The 20,194-nt window shown below is 37.6% G+C and overlaps 2 pseudogenes; one reads left to right on the top strand and one right to left on the bottom strand.

The window, feature by feature from the left end:
* Positions 1-2,230: 2,230 nt before the first annotated feature.
* LOC111815843 lies at positions 2,231-4,211 on the bottom strand (annotated as a pseudogene).
* A 122-nt stretch (positions 4,212-4,333) lies between these two features.
* Positions 4,334-20,001, top strand: LOC101567037 (annotated as a pseudogene).
* Positions 20,002-20,194: the final 193 nt, after the last annotated feature.

The following is a 20,194-nucleotide window of genomic DNA, read 5'->3' on the forward strand; positions in this document are numbered from 1 at the left end:
AACTAAAACCAAAAAAGAGGTGGTCTCTCGAAGTGGTTAGAATTATAATGTGAAAATCTGAAATTCTAGCATTCAGCACTGTCCTTGCTCTCTTTTAACACTTAGGTGTTGAAACTTTGTGAATCTCATGAACTAACACAGTGTCAATCTCACAAAGCCAATTTATTTCAAGAAGAATTTCTGTGAATCATAGCAACAGACTCCAAATTGATACAGACAGGTTTTTTTTAAAAAAAAAAAAAAAAGAGAGAGAGAAAATGCTTTAGACAACTTACATAGATACCAGTGGGAGACCTGTTAAGTAAAACGTGTTGTGTAATCATGCTGCTGTTAAAATCATTATCAGGAAATCACAATACCATAGCAAACACATCAGGAAATCAGAACATGAAACTATGTGAACATTTTCACTGTAGTCATAAAACATCTTTTTTTTTCTGTGTTATCATTATTTTTTCTTTTTTTTCAAAGTTTTATTGATAAACAGCAATGAGACAGTTTCAAATCAAATCGGAAGTACAGTTTCAACAAATAATACACTGCATATATTCTTCTTAGTGGTTAATTGCTGTACAAGATGCGGACTTGTGATCCTACTTACAAACACCATTAGAACAAATCATTCTATTCATTAAGAGAATGCAACTATATATCTATCCCAACCTCTTTGAATACACAGATACAAAATGGACATTCATCAGTATACCCCATTTTTTCTGTTCCGTTATTGAATATTATAGGTGTGTAAACTCAGCAAAATATTCTAAAAGAGTCCAGTAGCCCATAATAGCATTGGGTCTTCTGTTTAACTGGCAATGTCAGAAATTATTGACCTGAGTCCCCCACAGCTCAACTTAACAGCATGGCTTTATTTCTTATATTTTAACTTCATACTTTTCTACTGGATGGTTAAGACCAAGGTAAAGCAAGACCTATGCAACAAGAGTTGTAGCTTTTTGGTCTGAGAAGGTCAGTGAAATGCCCTCAGGATTTGTCCTGAAATATCCCTAAATTTTAAAAGAGCATGTGAGAGTTAAAACTTTTGATAAAACTTTTGGTAGTGTTTTATAGTAATACTTTAGCAATCAAATTAAGTATGATTGAAAATCAAACAGAAGGAAAATCAGCACATGGCACAAAGCAAATAGTGGGACACAAATGTTTGTCCCACTGTCAAGTAGTGTCACATTATATGCTGACCACATTCAAAGGCTCCTCTGTAGTCTTTTTAAGAATGTGAGTAGTGCCTGATGTGCATAGATTTCTGTCAGGACCATTCACTTTCAATAAAGCTAGAGGATAAGTGGCTCAATGCCACTACTTTACAAGAAGTTACACAATGCCATCATTCTCACCTCCAGTTCTAGCTCTTGTCATACGGATGAGTTAAAGCAAGCTGCTTCATTTTAGGCATTACCAGTGTATACACATCATTGCCAAAGGGAGAAAACTAGAGCTTTATAAGTGTATTATGCCCATCCCCTCTAATATAAAACTCTCATAGCATCTTTGTTTTCTAAAATGCACATATCTCTGATGTACATATGTACCTTAATATGCCACTATGAAAATAAAGAAAATACCTTACCATTATCAGGCAATCCTCTGGTGGTGGTGTCCTTATCTGCATTTTATAGGTGGTGAGGAAGTAACTAGCTCACACAGCTTCTAAATGGAAAATCATTTTAAAAAGCTAAGGTATATGTGAACTCTTCTGTCCCATGCAAGCTTGCTGAAGCTCAGGGGTAGTGCAGGAGCTGACAGAGAGACCTGGCCCACTCTTTCTCTAATGCAGGTCATCACAGGTCAGCTTGCCAAGCTGTTGATAGCAGGAAACCCACTCATAGGATCATGGGAGAGTCAGCTCAGTGCCAAACTTGTAAGGAAGTCCAAAGGGTGTGGAATGGTATGTCTGCTCACAGCCACTGCTTCTCTGGAAATAATGAAACTGAGCTAGAAAAATAATTTTACTGTTTTAGATAATGAAAGATGCTAAGCTTTTAAAATATATAACTTATCTGCAACAGTTGATTAACCAGACAATGAGTAGATTCTTTCCATTGTGTGGGCTGAATTCAGACTCTATTTCAATTATCATATAGTCACAAATTATAGCTGCAACCATCCCAAGAGTGAAGAGATCAAGGCCAGGACATGAGATCACCATGGTGGCATTGCCCACACTCCACAGGACAAGCGTTTTTGAGAAAGCCTTTCACAGGACCTGTGTTCATGTGGAAAGCGGGTCAGTAAAGACTCCAGTTCTGCAGCACAGACTCTTCCAACCTGAGTCACTTTCCACAAACACAAATTCAATCTTTTCTTTTTGGACCAATCTACGAGCATCAACAAAATCTTTGTCATTGAAAAGAATAATAAAAAATGTTGCAGTGCTTACCACTCCCCAGAAGAGCACATAGGCCAGCATTTCTGTCCAAGTGTCTCCAGCCATGAGCAAGCAGATGATGCACATTGAAAAGGCGACCACTGTGATCATGGGCAGAGCCAGGAATTTCCAGTCCCTGGGAACACTTAAAAGATTATGAGATTCCAATTCATCCACTGAATAGTTCCCAGGAAATAAGTCAATGGAATCTTGTCTAAATCCATCAGAGAAGTTGGTCTTGTAGTAGTGTATCAGCAAGTTCCACCATCCATGATAAGTTCCAACTAGGTTCTCTTTCCAGTTCTGGTAAAGTCAGTCTTCAAGGCATCAGTTTTTGCATACTGTTTGGCACAGGTATTTGCATTGTCATCCCAGGCATTCTTGTAAATCTTCTCAAATTCATCTTGTTCTTCAAGCTTCTGTCCCACATGCAAAACTCCTACTCTCTGAAGCTGGGCCTGAAGTAAGCGTCACACTAACAAGCTCTGGACCACATTGGTTCTGTCGAGACAATCCATGCCGCTGCTGCAGAACATGCCTTCCTGGTTGGTCAACACCTTGTCGACAGAGTCTACTAGAAAATAACCTAATTAATCTTGCATTTCGGCTACCTGTTCCATTAAAATGTTTAGCTGATCCCATCTCATATGTCTACATTCCTTAGCTTAGTATGTGTTAGAGTCAGTGCTTCCTGGGTGTGACAGTCTCCAAATCAAGGATCAACTCTACGTGCCCCTCCCATGAAAAATAATGCTTCAAAAGCTGTGCATAGTTGTAATTCAGACTGTATATTTAAACTGTAATTATGAAGTTTAGATATTAAAACAGTATGTAAAGTAGTATAATTACCACTATTTTAAAACAACTTAATTAAACACTGCTATGCTAAAAAATAAATAAATAAAATAAATGGAAAATCAGAATTCAAACTCAGAAATTTACATACCACAAAATTTATCTATTTTCACTAAATTCTGACATAGCACACATATAAATATGATGAGGATGAGGATGAAAACAAGATTTCCTGTGCAACTGGAATTAAGCCTATTGTGTGCTCTGTAAGAAACAGTTATTCATGAGGGGCAAATGGGTCCTGCCTGCAATGAAAAGGGAACAGTCTTTCATGCCTCATTGCTCAGAAGTTACAAAGGACAGAGAGTTTCAGGGAGGCCTTATCAGTTCCAATGTAAGGAGAGGATGCAGCTCCATTTAGCAGAAGATTGAAGAGTGGGAGAATAAAGACCCATCAAGGCTGCATTCAACTTGAGCTTCCTTGACCCTGTAATTTTGAGGTGCTGTGATGAAGATATAGCAAGCCATTTTAGAAGTCACTTGTCCATTTATTCTGTTTCTACTGAGTAACTCAGCAACCCCCTGCCTGGGTCCTGGAGAAGAGCCAGTTAGGTGCTTAGTGAAGAAAGCATCCCACTTCTGGCTCTTCATCAGACATTCACAATGCCTTCTTCACTCTTCCATTCTTTCATTCTTTTAGAAAAGAGACTTGGGGGGTCAGAAAGGTTAAGTAATTTGACAAAGGCTACAAAGTAAGTGTCACATTTAGGTGTTTAAGATATATTCCCTCAATTATTCTGCCATTCTGTAAATGTGGCTACTATGCTAAAGTTACTGGATATGGACCAGGCCCTAGTAGAATAGAGAAGCCAGATGAACTCATATTCCCTATTGCCAGAGAGCAGCTGAGTCTGTTTACTAGGTCGAAATATCCTACTCTTTCTTCTCTTTGGAAGATATCTCTTCTTGAATAATCATCAGCCCCTGAAGTAAACAGAACTGTGGAGAGTTCATCCCTCTCAGAATCCATGCATGAGCAAACACAACAGAGCTCCTACCTAAGGTAATCATGGAAAATGAAGAGGAGACTTTGGAGAAGTTTTTCCAAACAGCATAAGACTGTGGTTGAAGTAAAGGATTTTGGGGAACACAATGGACAGTGATGAATTACACATGTGTGATTCCCTGATCATTATTGACCTTCCTTATAACAAAGTTGGTGAGACACCACACTGACTAGCTGAATAGTTTTGCATAAGTAATCCTTCCTATGTCTCAATTGCTTCAGGTGCTAGTTGGACTCAGAGGTGCTTGTGAGGATTGAAAATGCCCATATCCCTGAAATCCTTTAAAAATCATGTTCTCTGACACAGCTTCCCTCCTTTCTAGTGAGAAGTCCATGATGACTGTTATAGGTTTAAGAGAAGATCGCTAAAATCATTTAATGACTACACTTAGCCCTAATTCTATCTATCTCTAATCACATCCTCAAAAGAAGAATGTCTTATGTATCAGTAGAAGCATCCATTCTACCATGCATCATTTTTGCATTTTTTAATGTTTATTGTTTACCAAAAAAGCATGAAAATGTTCAGCATTGACTGGTTCTTGGTGTAAAGTCTAAAAAAAGAACATCAGAAATAAATTTCCACATGAACTACAATGAAAATGGCAATAGCACATCACAAATAATTGGCACATGTACAACAGTCTGCACACCTGATAACAGCACATTCCATACACATACATCCATTTATCTCTTGACAAACATTTAGGCACCCACCAGATGCTAATGGACCAAGCAGCAGATGAAAAACTATTTTTGTACAATGAAATACTGGAAAAACTGCACACTTCACAATTAAATAAAAGAATTTTACAAATGAAAAGAAATTGAGGAAGTTCAGACAATCAATTAATAAATTCCATAAATACCATTCAGGTTTCCTACTTTAATCTGGTAACAAAGTCTTTGGATATAAATTAGGAAAGTTGAGGCAAATTCCAGCCTAGCTAGTTACTAAAAGCAGAGAAAACAACTCACTTATAAAATGGAAATTTTATCTTTCTCCCAGGACCTCTGTAAAAATGAAATAAGATGAAATAGCCTCAACACAGTGCCTAGTCACTAGAGGCACATACTCTATTTGGTAACACTTCTTCATGATTGAGGACATTCTTTACAAGTACTACTATGTTGCTCAAAAGTCTTGCCCTTATTCTACCACAGATTTATCAGAAAATCATCCTTGTTTTCATCAATAAATTCATTTCTAAAATTAACTCAGCTTCCTACCTAGGCTAAGTAATTATGTTATTCTTCCTTTACCTGAATCAGGTTTGCTGCTGGCAGTACCATGTTTTTAAGGTAAGACAAAAGAACAATATCAGTACTAAGTCCCACGTCAAGCCATTGGAATGTGGGCTCTCCTCCCTCTCAATCAGAACTTCTTGGCCAAAATCCACCTTACCTAGTATGATCAGAAGCCCCTTCTAACTATTTTTGTTTATTCACTCAAACAACATTTACCAATCAGGTCCAGCATATCTAGTTGCCAGAACATGGAGATGGAGTGTCTGACATAGAGTTCCATCCTATAAGGTTGCATCATAATTTCATGTTTTGTGCATCATTTTCTTACTCATCCAATATTCACATAAAACCATTCTCTGAAGTGATATCAGAGTATATAGGATGGCAAGGAAGGCTGTCAAGACAGGCTCCCAAGAGGATCCTTATCTTTAGGGAAATAATGAAGAGGCTCTGAATGAATTTTGGCAAGAGCTATAACACAAGAATTTTTGGGCTCTGTAAAGATTACTGCAAACCCATAAAATTATAATCAGATAAGGCTTGATTGGTGATAGAGAAAGTAACCATGGAATGCACTTACAATTATCCTAATGATGACAAGAGTTTACAGCAAGGCAGGAACTGTGGGGATAAAGAGATAAGGGAAAGATATTTAAGAGGTAGGACCTACAAGATGTGGCCACTCCCTACATATGGGAGTTGAGATTCCAGCAATCATCTAGAATGATTCCCAGATTTCTGGTTATAATGACTGAATGGTAATAAGAAATAGAGAGGTTCTTATGTTATAAATTTGTTACATTTTAACTTAAAAAGAAAGAAATGTAAGTTCATATTAGAATGACAGGTTTGAGGGTTTACATGAAAGCATCCAGAAAAAAGGTCTGTATAGCACACTACCTTGATGGAGGAGCTGGTGGCCACTACATGGGTTTTCAGTGAGTGAAAGAATTCTGAAGCAAAAATCTAAAAATTGATCTGAGGAAAAATAAGGATGCTGAGAGCAGATTCTATGCATTATATAGAGAAGTAAGAGAGGACTAGCTAAAAAAAAAAAAGGCCCTGTTAATTAAATTACTATAAAATTTAAGTGGAATACATGTCATCATATGTATATATACATATATCGAGATTATATATATATATATATATATATATATATATATATATATATTCAGTGAAAATCAAAAAATGGGCTCATTGACCCTAAATACAAACTATGATCTTGGGGAGACAGTCACCAACTTAACAGTTGTCCTGGAGATTTACTAGCCCTGAGCAAAAATCTGTTCAACTATTATTTGATTGTTTGTTTTAGTGTTAAGTTTGTTTGTACATTTTAGATATACATAATGACCACATTCATCATACGGAATTTGTAACTGTACATGATATATCTTGATTCTTCTATTTTTTCTCCCATTACCCTATCCCCTTTCAACCCCTCTTCCTCTCCTTATTTACAAAAGCTTTATTTCCAATTTTACTTTTCTCGGTTTTTTTACCTTTTTCCTTTGCCCATACCCACTCCATAGTTCCATTTTCCACTTGGATATTTTCTTCCTATTTCACAATAGATATTCTACCTTTGATCCTTATTTACATTTTCAGTTTCTCACACCAGAGAAACAATCACTATATACCTGTGCATCCAATTTATTTCATTTAATAATATAGTTTCAAGATGCATCCATTTACTTATAAATTTCTCAAAGTAAATGAATCAAGAAAGTGTGGCTTCTTCTTGCAATTATTTCTTCATATTACTTTCTTCTTGTATCCTTATTGGCTTCCTTTTCTTTCCAGTGTACCTAGCTCTCTCCATTCAGTGTTTCCTGAGGGCAAGCTCCAAAATAAACTTCTTCAATTGTTGGCTTTATCCTACAGTCTGTCCCTGGAGAAAGTAAACTGTTGGATAGAAAATCATTTCAAGTAATAAAGGAAATGTTGGCAAATGGTGAAAGAAAAATTTAAATAGAAAATGAATAAAGTCATTGGAGATCAGCCAGTATTCATGCTTAAGGACTTGGGATCATGCCAAGGAAATAAAGCAAGTGTTAGATTACATAGGCCGAATTGAAATTTGGTGGCACAGAAAGCAGAGATAGAACATCGGGGGTGTACAAAGGATTTGAACAAGAAAGAGGAAAGGATGCTAGAAAGAGCATGCTGACCTCCAAATAAGGAAGGTTGCTGAATGAAGACAGAAACTGATCTGGTAGGCTTAGGTCTCCTTAAAGCCATTCTCTCCACACCCTCTCATGCTCAAGACACAGCATAGCTACATGGTTACTAACTGATTTTAATAAACTGAATGTTTTCAAGGTGAGAGACCCATGCTTAAGGTAACACGTTCCAAGCAGGAATGAAATGAGTCACCTAATGATTCCTCTGACTAAATAAGTCCATGTCCTCCTCCTCCTTTATCCAGTAAACTATTTGTCCTTCTGGAAGTGGTGAAAACTTCACAAACTCAAGGAGCTGCCCATCTGAAATACTCTGACTCTTATGATACATCTGTCTCTCTCTCTACCTCTTGACTGTGAATTCCTTGAAGGCAATAATCGTCTGTCAGTGATTGTACCCAGTGCATGGAATGTAATGGATGCCTAATAACTGTTTGTACTAAGCCAATCTCATAAACGGATGGTCTTGCCCAACCCTCACAGCAACACTGCAAAATGCATGTTATTATTAACCCTGACAAGAAAATTGAAGTATGGAGAACTTGAGAACTCCAATTACCAGCCTAAGTCATTCAGCCCAGAGTTGGCAGAGCCTGAGTATAAACCCAGGTCTAGATTACAGAATCTAGTTGCTTAATCACTGGTATTTCTTCTTTCTCTCATCTCCTCTAGACTGGATGATGCATAGGAATACAATGCAATTTTTATCTGGATTTCCCTTAAAATAAAAAGAACAATAACTTCACACTATAATCTTCTTAGACATGACCACAAGGGTTCGTGTTGTCTGATAGTGTGACTGGTGCAAGTTGCTAGTAAGGAACAGGGGATTTCCATGATTAGTGAGGAAGCCCTTCCTCACAAGAAGGTCAAACTTGTTTCCAGAGTGTGAAGTGCATATGGTAGGGCTTTATCCAGGACTGAATTTTTTACTACTGCATCAGGAAGGCAGCTTCAGGATAACAAAAATCTTTAGCCCAGAATGCTTTAAGGCAGGAGTTTTTGATTCAGAGTTTGTATTGCCTACTTTGCAATGATATTCATTCTCATGTCACTAACCAATCATGCCACTTCGAAAGGAGAAACTTCAAGTCAGAGATGAAATTAAAAAAAGAACTATCATGTTGTCCTACCTGCCACAACATAAGTGCTGACTAACTGGCAACTTGGCATCAAAAGTCCACACAGACTCAACAAAGACTGATTTATATTTTGCTTGTGACAGATTTGGGCTATATTTTTTGCTAGTATTTTTAAAGCATGTCAAGTAAGGACTCTGTTTCTGATGTCAGTTCTGTGGGTGACTTGCTCATTGAGCTTGCTGGCCTAGTAAGAGCTGGGTTTCATCTTGTGCAAAGTGGAAATAATAGCTTACCCTCCTTTCTCTCAGTTGTTCCAAAACTGTGGCAAAAAGATAATTTTTAGCTGAAAATTTGTAAATTCCAACTTATTTTATATGTATGTCCAAGTCATTCTTAAGTTTTTCCCTCTACACAAAAAATATATTTATGTGTAAATTGTTTATCTTTAAAAATACATATTTAGTTTTAAAATTGAGTGTAGACTGATACGATCACAATGGAAATCAGCATGGAGATTCCTCAAAAAAGTAGGATTAGAGGTCCCTTCAACCCACCTCTTCTCATCCTAGGCATTTTTCCAAAAGAACGAAAATATACCACAGCAATACATGTGCAAGTATGTTTAAAGCACCACAGTTTGTCATAGCTAAATCTTGGAAACAACCAAAATCCCCATCAATTTAGGAATAGATAGAAAGATTTTTTTACACAATATTTTCACACAATAGAGTATTGCTCAGATATAAAAAAGATAAATTCAAGGCTTTTAAAGGAAAATGGATGCAACTAGGGACCATAAAAATATGTGCAATAAGTCAGATCTGCATGTGCAAATATTATGTTGTCTCTTTAATCTAAAGACCTGCAAGAATAAATATAATCTGAAAAGTACAATAGGTACTGTGAAAAGGAAAGTGTCTATTCAAAGGAAAGAAACAACCTGGATGAGGAAAAGGGTGGAAGGAAGGAAGGAAGGAAGAAAGAAAGAAAGAAAGAAAGAAAGAAAGAAAGAAAGAAAGAAGCAAGCAAGCAGAGAAAATGATTTATTTATGTATCTATACAGAATAGCTTGGATAATTATACTGCTGATTCTGCTGATCTATTGATAAGACTAGTTAATGCTCAAATTTTTCTTTTCATTTAACCAATTCTGCATCCTTGTATCTAAACAACTAATTTGAAGACAACATTATTAATATAACAAACATGGTTGGATTCCTATTGTGTTCCTTAGTGAAATTCTGTATCATTTCTTTTCTTTTTTTTTTTTCTTTTTTCTTTTCTTTTTTTTTTTTTTTTTTTTTTTTGTGGAACAGGGGATTGAACTCAGGCCCTTGCGATTGCCAGGGAAGCGCTTATTCCACTGAGCCATCTCCCTGACCCCTCTGTATCATTTCTAATGGCTTTTTTTTACTACATTTTGTTCTCCTTAAAAATTAAAAATAGATAAAGAAAAAATTTATGTCTAACATTTATATCTGGAAATGCATTGTGAATCATTTCATGCTTATCTTTTGTGAGGTATAATTTCTCTACAAAAAGTGAAAATCCATACGTAAATACAATCAAAATATTTTATTTATCTGATTTTATCAAAAAATGATAGGTGAATTTCCCTCAAAATTGAAGCATAAGTACTAATCACTAGAATTTTGGCTAAACCGAAGAGAAAGTTTCTTTTAAACCCTTAGGCCACCCTGTTGATTTAAGTCAGGACTTGGAACATACTCACTATCTTGTCAAAATCTATATAACCTCATCTGCTCTCAGATTTTGATAGTCTACAGATCTTTGGCTAACCAGGGGTACTGCTAGATCCCCCAGGTCAACCATATGTTGAGACTATGATGCCAGTTGGATCTAGGGAGCAGGGACTGTTGAGTGCTCTGAACACCCAGGGGAAGTATAGGAAAGTATATTCAGAGTACAGGAGAAAAATCCAAATGCTTTCTAAGGCCTGGCACAATGATTAAGTTTTGAGTTTCATTGTTTTAGGAAATTCCAGGGAAATCTCAAAGACAAAAGAATAAGCTGTTGTACCTCACATCTTATCCTACTAATTTTGTAGCATAAAATTTGGTAGGCACCTTTGAATTTCAGAGATAATATAACTCTACTTAAGGGTACTTCTCTAATTCACTTGTCACATAACTTGGAAAGCTTCCAGTTTCAGGTAGCACCCAAAGCAGAAGAATGTTATACCACAGGTCTAAGCTTCTCCTTCATGATCCTGCAGATTCCAGATTACCAGAGGCCTTCACAATGGATAAAATGCTGCTCTGTAGAGTCTATTTCAAATTCTGGCCAAATAATTGCAGAATAGACTTCTAGAATTCTGTGACAGGGTCAAGTCCTCTATGGAAAAGAACTGTTCACATGAAACTAGTTTCAAATTGTTACTGGGTCCTAAAGGAGCCTGAACAACTAGACGGAGGACCATATGACCTCCCCTGTCCATTATAAACTAGGTATCATAATGAACTAGTTTATCTAAGGAAATGTTATATTGGGATTCAGTATCAATAACCCCAGAAAGAACAACTAACTAGCACTAGCAACTGGACCAAACTCCTATGCCAACTACTGCTATTTAGCTGATGTTTTCTGCTCAGCTGATACCCAGAGCCCCATATTCCCTACAGCTAGTTGACAAATGAGGAATAATGGGTGTCTATTACTGGTGTGATATGATTCATTGATGCTAGAAAGCAAAGGGCTCTGGCTCTATGTCAGCCTGTTCTAGTCCCCACAGAAGTATATCAAATCACTCCAACACCTTGCATCTTAAAAGAACAAAATCAGTTTTATAATGCTTCATGATTTCTTCAGATTATGAGTTTGTAAAAGATTTATCTGAGCAGCTTTTAACTTATGGTCAGTCATGAGAATCTCAAGAAAAAGCCAGAAAGGTATAGTACCTAGGGGATGAAAGGACATCTCTCCCTTCATGTTTTTACAGTCTTCTATCCACACAAGATTGTTTGGTCTACTTCACAGCATAGCAATTGAGAATGGCAACTATGCATAGGCCCAGAAGTCTGGGTTCCGTTTCTTCAAGGCTTATCTATCTACTCTTACTGCTGAGTGTCTAACTTGCCAACAACAAAGAGTGAAGAAACCTTCTAATATGATACTATTCCTCAAACAGTAAGCCATAGCTCATGCTAAAGGTTGTATTTTGGACCAGAAACTTCCAGTTAATCTCAGGAATATGAGTGCTGAACAGAAACCAGGACAAACTACAAAGTACTTTGTACAATTGTAGTGACCAACCAATTCCTTTAAGTTGTTGCCTCTTCGCCCTTTATGGCGTTCATTTATTCCTTCAGTCATGGTAAGCAAATTCCAGGAAGGTTTTTGGATTTATCCTCAGGATAGTTGCTTATCTTAAGGTAAAAATTTCAGACGGTGGAGTCAAAAAGCCCTGATACAAGTGTACATGCTGATTTGCAGTTTCTATGTAGTCATGGGGCATGTTGGTGTGTGAACTTTGCATTAACAATTTGTTCTCATCATCAGGGTTTGCAAAGGAAGCAACTCAATACAGGATACATAATTCATAGAAACACCAAAACAGTCAAATTCAAAAAAAGTTTGGGAGATCTGTCCACATACTTGGGACCCAAAGAATCCAGATGAAGGACTAGATCCCACATCAGTGTCCTCCATGTGTCCAGCTGAAGGTTTAGAGCCCACAAAATTGTTTCATGAAGTCTGTACCGGGGGTCTCCACTGGGAAGGTACACAAGGAAATGGTGGAAGCTAGGAAGTCTGTATCAGTGGGATGTAGAATCTGGGCCAACAGGCTGAGAAATCTTCCTTGGAGCCAAGAAAAGATGCCCATATGACCAGATCTCCCCCAAAATGAACTACAACCATCCTCAGTGACAATAAGGTCTTGAACTCCTCTAATGATGGAACAGCCAAGTTCATATCAAGAAAATTAGTATGGCAAAATTCTCCAGAAGAATCAACAGCACAACTACCTCTCTAGTTCTCCTTTCCATGTTGTTGGCTATAATCCACAGGTGGGATTTCCATGTCAAGCACCATGCTGATTCAAGTCATCTGGGTGTTTGAAACTGACCACAAATTGTCAATCTACCACATAATTTGTTTACTGTGACAAATGTTTCACTTAGAAGTCAGGAGGAAAAAAATATTTCTTATTGAAACTCAAAAAATTTATATTTGTCAACTATAGGGCAAACCTCTCAAAAGAGATGATTTCAAATCTACAGTCTGAAAGTCTTTTTATTAAATATTTCATTCTGCCTACATGTGTCTGTGAGTGCACAAACTGTAGGCCAAACTCAGGACCTCACACAGGGTAGACAAGCCCTGTACCTTTAGGTATTGGCTTTTTCCTGTAGTGTTAAATCCCAAACATTCATTCAGGTTGTGCCACCAAAATGAGAGGGAAACTTAGATTGTTGCTGAACTCCTTTGCATCTGTTCTGTAAGGGAAGTCAGACTAAGGGTTTAAACAAAAAGTAAGCTCCCTCTGCTCAGCCCAGTGATGCTGACATAGTAGAAGAATCAAAACATCACCTGACTAGGCAGTTTGGTAGAGAAGATTGACTCCTTGTTTGGTCATGCTGAAAAAATCCAATGAAGGAATTGTATCTTTTCCATCTACTTCCTCTGATAGAAGGTGGGAGTCAGGCTGGGAACTCATCGCCTTGTAGTTCCAAAAGTCCCAAGATCTTTATGTTTGCTACCTGGCAAAGAACCTTCTATAAAGAAAATTTAATACTACTGAATCATAAAACTGAAACCAGCTAAGGAATGTTATGCATATCTAAGAAGACAATACTTTGTCACATGTTTGGAACATGCTGACAAAATTCTGTCATTATCTTTTCCAGAAAGACAGATTAAATATCAGCCACAATGCCTAAATAACACTCTTTTGTCTTCATTGTCAACCTTCAAGTTAGTCTTGATGCTTAAATAATATTTTCTTTCATTTTTGAATATAATAATAATCAGAAGTTAAATCTTTATGTGGAGGGGGCCAGCCAAAGAGCTCAGAGGATTAAAGTCTTGCTTAGGCAGATGCAGGTCCTGGGGGTGCCAGCCCTGCCACTGGGGTGCACTGAGAAAGTGATTGAAACTTGGCACAGTGGCACATGCCTATAATCCCAGCAGTTATGAGGCTGTAAACATGAGTATCATTATGAGTCCAATCTATGCAGTGAGACTCTGTAGACCCTGTACTAAATACATTTTTTTAAATTTTTATGTGGAGAAATTACCATGATCAATAGCTTTGGGGAAAAATTCACTATCAATTTGAAATACATGTTTTAATTATTTTAACAAGCTAAATATGATATCCACTGTGAATTATATTAATGTAAAATTAGAGGGAGCCAGGGATATAGCTCAGTGGTGTAGAGCCTGCCTGGCAACTGGAAGATCCTTGGGTTGATTTCTGAAATAAACAAAACAAAACAAAACAACTAGAAGTAGGAAAACTGCATGCTAAAATGATAATTAAAATATTTTAGGTAGTTGAATTCAGCAAAATAATCCAATATAGTCCTATATTCCACAATAGTAGTGGGTTGTCAGCAGAAATGACAGTTGTCTGAAGTTATTGATGTGAGCCTTTTACAGCTCAACATATTAATATGGCATTACTTTTTAATACCTTGTGTTTATACTTTTCTACTGGATGGTTAAGACCAATTGAAAGCAAGACATATATAAGTAAAAATGTAACTTTTGTATCTGAAAATATTTGAACTGGCATCAAGTATGAAAATGTCCTTTAAAGACCTCCAAATACAGCTTCTCTGACAACAATGGAACACCTATCTCTGACAAAACAAAACAAAAAATGGGGATGTAAATAAATTATCATTTTGTAGTCAAAAGAATATATATGTAAACAAAAATAAGATAGATATACAGCTACCTTCTATTAGTTCAGTGAGAAGAAAGGATTGTACTAATATTCTTTAGACAAAGTATCATGTCTGCATCTTGTCTTCTGAATAACTACTACAAAGACAGAAATATGCAATGTATTATACTGTAACTGTCCTAATGGCCTGTTCTGAAACTGTTTCATTGCTATTTTCTCATTAAAATGAATTTAAAAATAAAATAAAGTGAGGGTTCATACCTGGAGCAGAAAGATACAAAACATAGGCTTCTTTGTCTATATAGATAAACAACTACACAGATTTCTCATTTTATAAGTTGTCATAGCAAAAACATTATCAAATAATCTAAAGTATTGATTCCCAGGGGGAAATCTTATCAAGAGCAGTTATGACATAAATAATAAAAAGAAATACCTTACACTTTGTGATGATTTGTGTCTAGATATCCCCTCAAACAATTCATGTTCTTGAAGGTGGATGATTCTAGATGATGTGATTCATTCATAGGGCAATGCTAGGACTAAGGGTGCTGGAATTAAGAGTGGGTGATTGCTGTATCAGTCCACCACTTGGATTGGCACGACCATAGTCTCCATATACCATATAAAATATAAAGACAGAAAGATGCTTGTCTCTCTCACTTCTTGTTGCTTTTGCTGTCTTCTGTTGCCATGAATGGATGCCCCTTTGCCATGTGCCACCCTGCCTTGAAGCCAGCCAATTACTGACTGAAGCCTCCACAAACTGAGCTAAACAAACCTTTCCTCCTTTAAGCTAGGCTCCATCTGTCAAAAAATCCTGCCACCCCTTACTATTATCCTGCTAAGGAGACATTTCCAACACAAATCCTTAGAGGAAAAACTACACACAAACAACAGCAATCCTGGAGCTCTCATATGAGAGGTTTGTTCTTACGTATGACACAGGTGCCATATGTTCAAATTTTCAGGCTTATGCTTGCTTTTTCCAACTGAAATCCATTTCTGCCACCAGCACTCCTGTTTAGTTTATAACTACAGATTAGAGTCATTATGTTTTCTTTTGGGATGATATATTACCTTTAGTATTAAACATAATATACATTTGTTTTAGTTTTTGTATCGCTGTAACAAATATCTGACATAAACAATTTAATGGAGGACAGGCTTATTTTGGTTCATGGTTTTAGTTCATTGCTGGCTGAACCATTGCTATGATCCAGAAGTAAGACAGAGTGTCATGCCACTCTGGTGCTCAGAGTTTTTGGTGAGCAAAAAGGTGCTCAACTTTTTGTAGCTGGGATGCATTGAGAGGAAAGAAAAGTCAGAGAAAAGGGGCTTGGAACTTGATATAGCCTCAAAGGTATCACCCCACTGATCCATTCTCTTCAGCTAGGCTCTGCATACTGTTTCTATCAACTTTCAATAATACCATTAAAGTATTTTCTCACCAATGGATTAGTCCAGGTGACAAATGTGGAGCATACATAATCTGATAGCTTTTCCCAAAAGCTGAAACGAGAACTTTAGTACTTTTGTTTTCAGAGAAATCTTCAAATCTAAATTGTAATGGTGTCCTTATAATTAAGTTCCTTTATGTTGCTGTTGAGATTGCCTTCTTTATGTCTTAGGAAAGATATGTTTGTCTCTTCCCAATGAAACTGCATTACTGCAAAAAAACATGAACTAATCAGAAACAGATGGAGTAAATTAAAGACATTAATGACTCAAAAATACAATAAATGTGATCCTGTGAGAGAAAAATAATTTTAAATTGTTTAAGTGTGCTTGTCTAACATGTCACTAAAAGCTGTAATCTTCTATTTTTCTATTAATGTCTCTAGCAATTTTCCCCTAATGTTTTAAATTAACTGTCTTCTTAAAAATATGGTGCTATTCAACATTTGAAGAAAATTGTCGCTCGGATTTTTTTTAGGTTATTGAAAAACTAATTCTGTAGTTAGAGTGCTAAAATATTCAATGTGCTCATAAAAGTTTATTCATACTGGAGGTTGGCATGTTTCCTATCATTTGAAATTTCAGAATACTATCCCTAAATAAATATCCTATTCTTTTATAATTTCTATGATACCTGTAATTGTAGAATTTCAACTATGATTAGCAGGAGAAAATTACATGGTTTTCATAAAGATATATTGTTTTGATGAAATACTATATGCTGACCCTGTTGTTTAACTGACTTATATGTGTATCTTTATTTTTTTTATTAAATGAGAGCAAGTGAGAATATGGTAACATTTCCAATAACCTGTATTAATTAGTAGTGTAAAACTATTTTTATTAATTTTATTAAGAAATAGCTATGAGAGTTTCAAAAACAATAGTAAAACCAAATTAGTTTCTAGTAAACCAAACCAAATAGTTTCAATAATTAATACATTGCATATTGTTATCTTCATAGTGGTTATTCATAGTATAAGATGTAGACATGATATCCTGTCCAAACACTATTAGTACAAATCTTTCCTTTCACTGAATTAAGAGAAAGTAGCTATATATCTATCTTATTTTGTACATATAGATACAAAATGGTCCTTCATTTGTATCCCCTCTTTGTTTAGTTTTGTCAAAGATGGGTATTCCATTGCCATTTAAATATTGTAGGTGTGTGAATTCAGCAAAATAATCCAATATAATCCAGTAGTCCATAATAGTAGTGGGTTACCCCAATGACTGATAATGTCAGAAGTTGTTGACTTGAGTCCTTTAAAACTCAGCATATTAATATGGCTTTACTTTTTATACCTCATTTTTATACTTTTTGGCAGGATTGTTAAGACCAAAATAAAGTAAGAATTATATAACAAGAAATGTAACTTTTGTATCTGACAAGGTCAGTCAAATCCCTTCAGGATTTACACTGAAACCCAGTACCGCAGCTTGTAGATCCTTTGTCAGTGTTAGCCATGTGGATGAGTCACGGCCATTTCTTGACCAATTTGCTCTCTGTGAAAGCCTGAGAGAATGTTTTCTTTCCATGTGACTCTCCTTAGACACACTCTACATCATCAATCACTTTCCTCTGTGACTTCAGAATCTCCTTGAGCAGTAAGTTTGGGACACAACTGAGTTACAGGATGATGCAGTACAGGTTCTATGTATGTTCTGAGTCCTCACTGACCTTGAAAAGCTAGGGCCAAAATGTTGGCTGTCCTTGCAGCCCTTCTTTTTCTCTAACTTTTGGTCTGAAAACTTAAGTTGTCAACCCTCCAGAAGAGAAGCTTAATGATATTATTACTCTAAAACATAGGCAATTGAGCTTAACCTCACTATCTGTCTGAAAATCAAACATTTTAGGCATAACATGAAACAGGTATTTTCCATCAAGTATTGATATGCTAAACTTTTTTAAAAATATGGAATGCTGCATGAGGCCATGCTAATCTTTTCTGCATTGTTCCAATTTTACTGTATGTGTTGCTGAAGTAAGTACAGTAGTATAAATCTATTGTAAGTAAGTTATATTGGGGCCAGCCAAATAGCTCAGCTGATTAAAGCACCTGCAAGCAGGCTCAGGGGCTAGGGGCTTGGTCCCCAGACCTTGGTGCCAGCCCTGCCCCCGAGGCACCCTGAGACTACAACTGAGATAGGGCATAGTGGCATGTGCCTGTAATCCCAGCTCTCTTGGGAAGCTGTAAACAGGTAGATCACTATGAATCTGATCTAGTAGTGAGATACTGAACACCCTGTAGACCCTGCCCTAAAATACAGATCCAATGGCCAACTATTCTAATAGTTTTTAATTGGTCTCTAATGACCAAATTAAAGACCATTAGCATCTATTAGAGACTATTAGAGATTGAACACTGCAGTGAATATAAAACCTTGGGAATGAATACTTCAGTCAGTGATTTGCGGACACTCTTGGCTCACTTCCTCATCTGACATTGTGACTGGCACATTTTATGTTATACCTATTCCTTGTATTATGTCTGTTCCCCTAGTAAAACCCTGACTAAAACAAACAGCAAATCCACTTGGAGTGTGTATCATTAAACTATTGCTTAGTACTTTCATACACTTTATCTTATCTGTGTAAGACATTGGTGATTGCAAGATATTCCATCATTTTTATACCACAAAGAAAGACAGTGGATTCACTCAGAGATGTGGAAAGGGTCATGCTGGACACAGCAGCACCACAACATCTCCTCCAGACCCTGTAGAGTAGGGGCAGAGTCTTGAAGCCTCCAATAACTGTGAGCTAAATAAACCTTTACTTCCCTTATTTTGAGTGTCAGGTATTTGTCCCAACAACAAGAGAAGAGTAACTAAGACAGAATTTGGTACCAGAGAAGTGGGGTTGTTGTTATGCCTGTACCTGATGACATGGATTACAAGCTTTTGGGAATGGCTTATGGGAAGAGATAAGAAAGGTTTGGAGGTGTCACCTACAAGTGAAGCACTAGAACAGCTTTGGCTGTTCTGTAGGGAAGGTTCTGGTCAGAGCTCAGATTAGAAGACTGATAGAAATGCTGCCTGTAAAGATCAGGCTGGGAAGGTTTCTGCTGGGAAGAAGGACTGCATTAGTTGTTGGACTCCAGATCATTTATGTTTTGGCTTAGCAGAAAGTTTTCTGAATTTTGTCCTTGTCCCACCACTTTGCCTGAGACTGAGATTAAACATGGAGGACTGAATAATCTTTCAAAGGAAATCTCAAAGTAGTCAAATATTGGAGGCACTGGCATGGTTATTCTTGCGGGCTTAGTGAGATTTATGTTGAGAATGAAAAGAAAGTAGCCAGCAGCTATAGGGAGCACAGGCAGGGCTGTTGAGCCATGGGGGAGGGCACGCTAGAGCTGGAGCCTGTACAGCTTCCCCTGCCCAGGCCTAGTGCATGCCATGACAGTGGTCAACCTGCTGGAGAAGCTGGCCACCATGTGGTAGGTTCTGCCTAAGCGGCAGGGAGGCCTGGCTTGGAGGCAAGGCGACCTAGCCAGTTCCATGCTCCGCATCGAGTGGCCTGAGTGTGCTGAGCCACAGCCATGACTCTGCGAACCATGGGCTGGAGTAGCTGCTGGCCAAGGCAGAGTATGTGGGCTTGCATGCACACACCACCCAGGAGCACGCTGCTCATGGTAGCAGCTTAGGGACAACCACTGGCTGTTGTTGGTGCGCGGAAAGCTGCAAGTACTTCTCTTCAAGGAGGAGGCTGCGATTCCAGCTGGCGCATTCTAGAAGGTGCCTGAATCCTTGGGCCTGGCGGACCAGTCTGAGCTGGGCCTAGAGCAGCCAGAGGCTGAAGTCGGAGAGAGCTCAGATGAGGAGCTGATGGAGTGCAATCCGGGTGGCTGCAGCGCACGGGTTTGGAAGTGAACAACCCGCAAAGTTCCTTTTCAGGCTGAAAGGGTCCCACAGTGCCCCTGCCCATGCTCATCAAGCCCCTCGCTTCAGGCCTGACTGAAGCCAAGGAGGGCAGTTCATAGCCCAGCTGGAGCCTCTGCCTGATGCCAAGAAAGAACCTGGGACACCTAAAGCTGCCCAAGTTTCTCTGCTCCAAACAGAAAGCATGACCTGAGGCAGCGCTGCCTATGCCCA

The sequence above is a fragment of the Octodon degus genome, unplaced genomic scaffold (genome assembly GCF_000260255.1).
Source record: "Octodon degus isolate 3935 unplaced genomic scaffold, OctDeg1.0 scaffold00022, whole genome shotgun sequence".
Lineage (NCBI taxonomy): Eukaryota > Metazoa > Chordata > Mammalia > Rodentia > Octodontidae > Octodon > Octodon degus.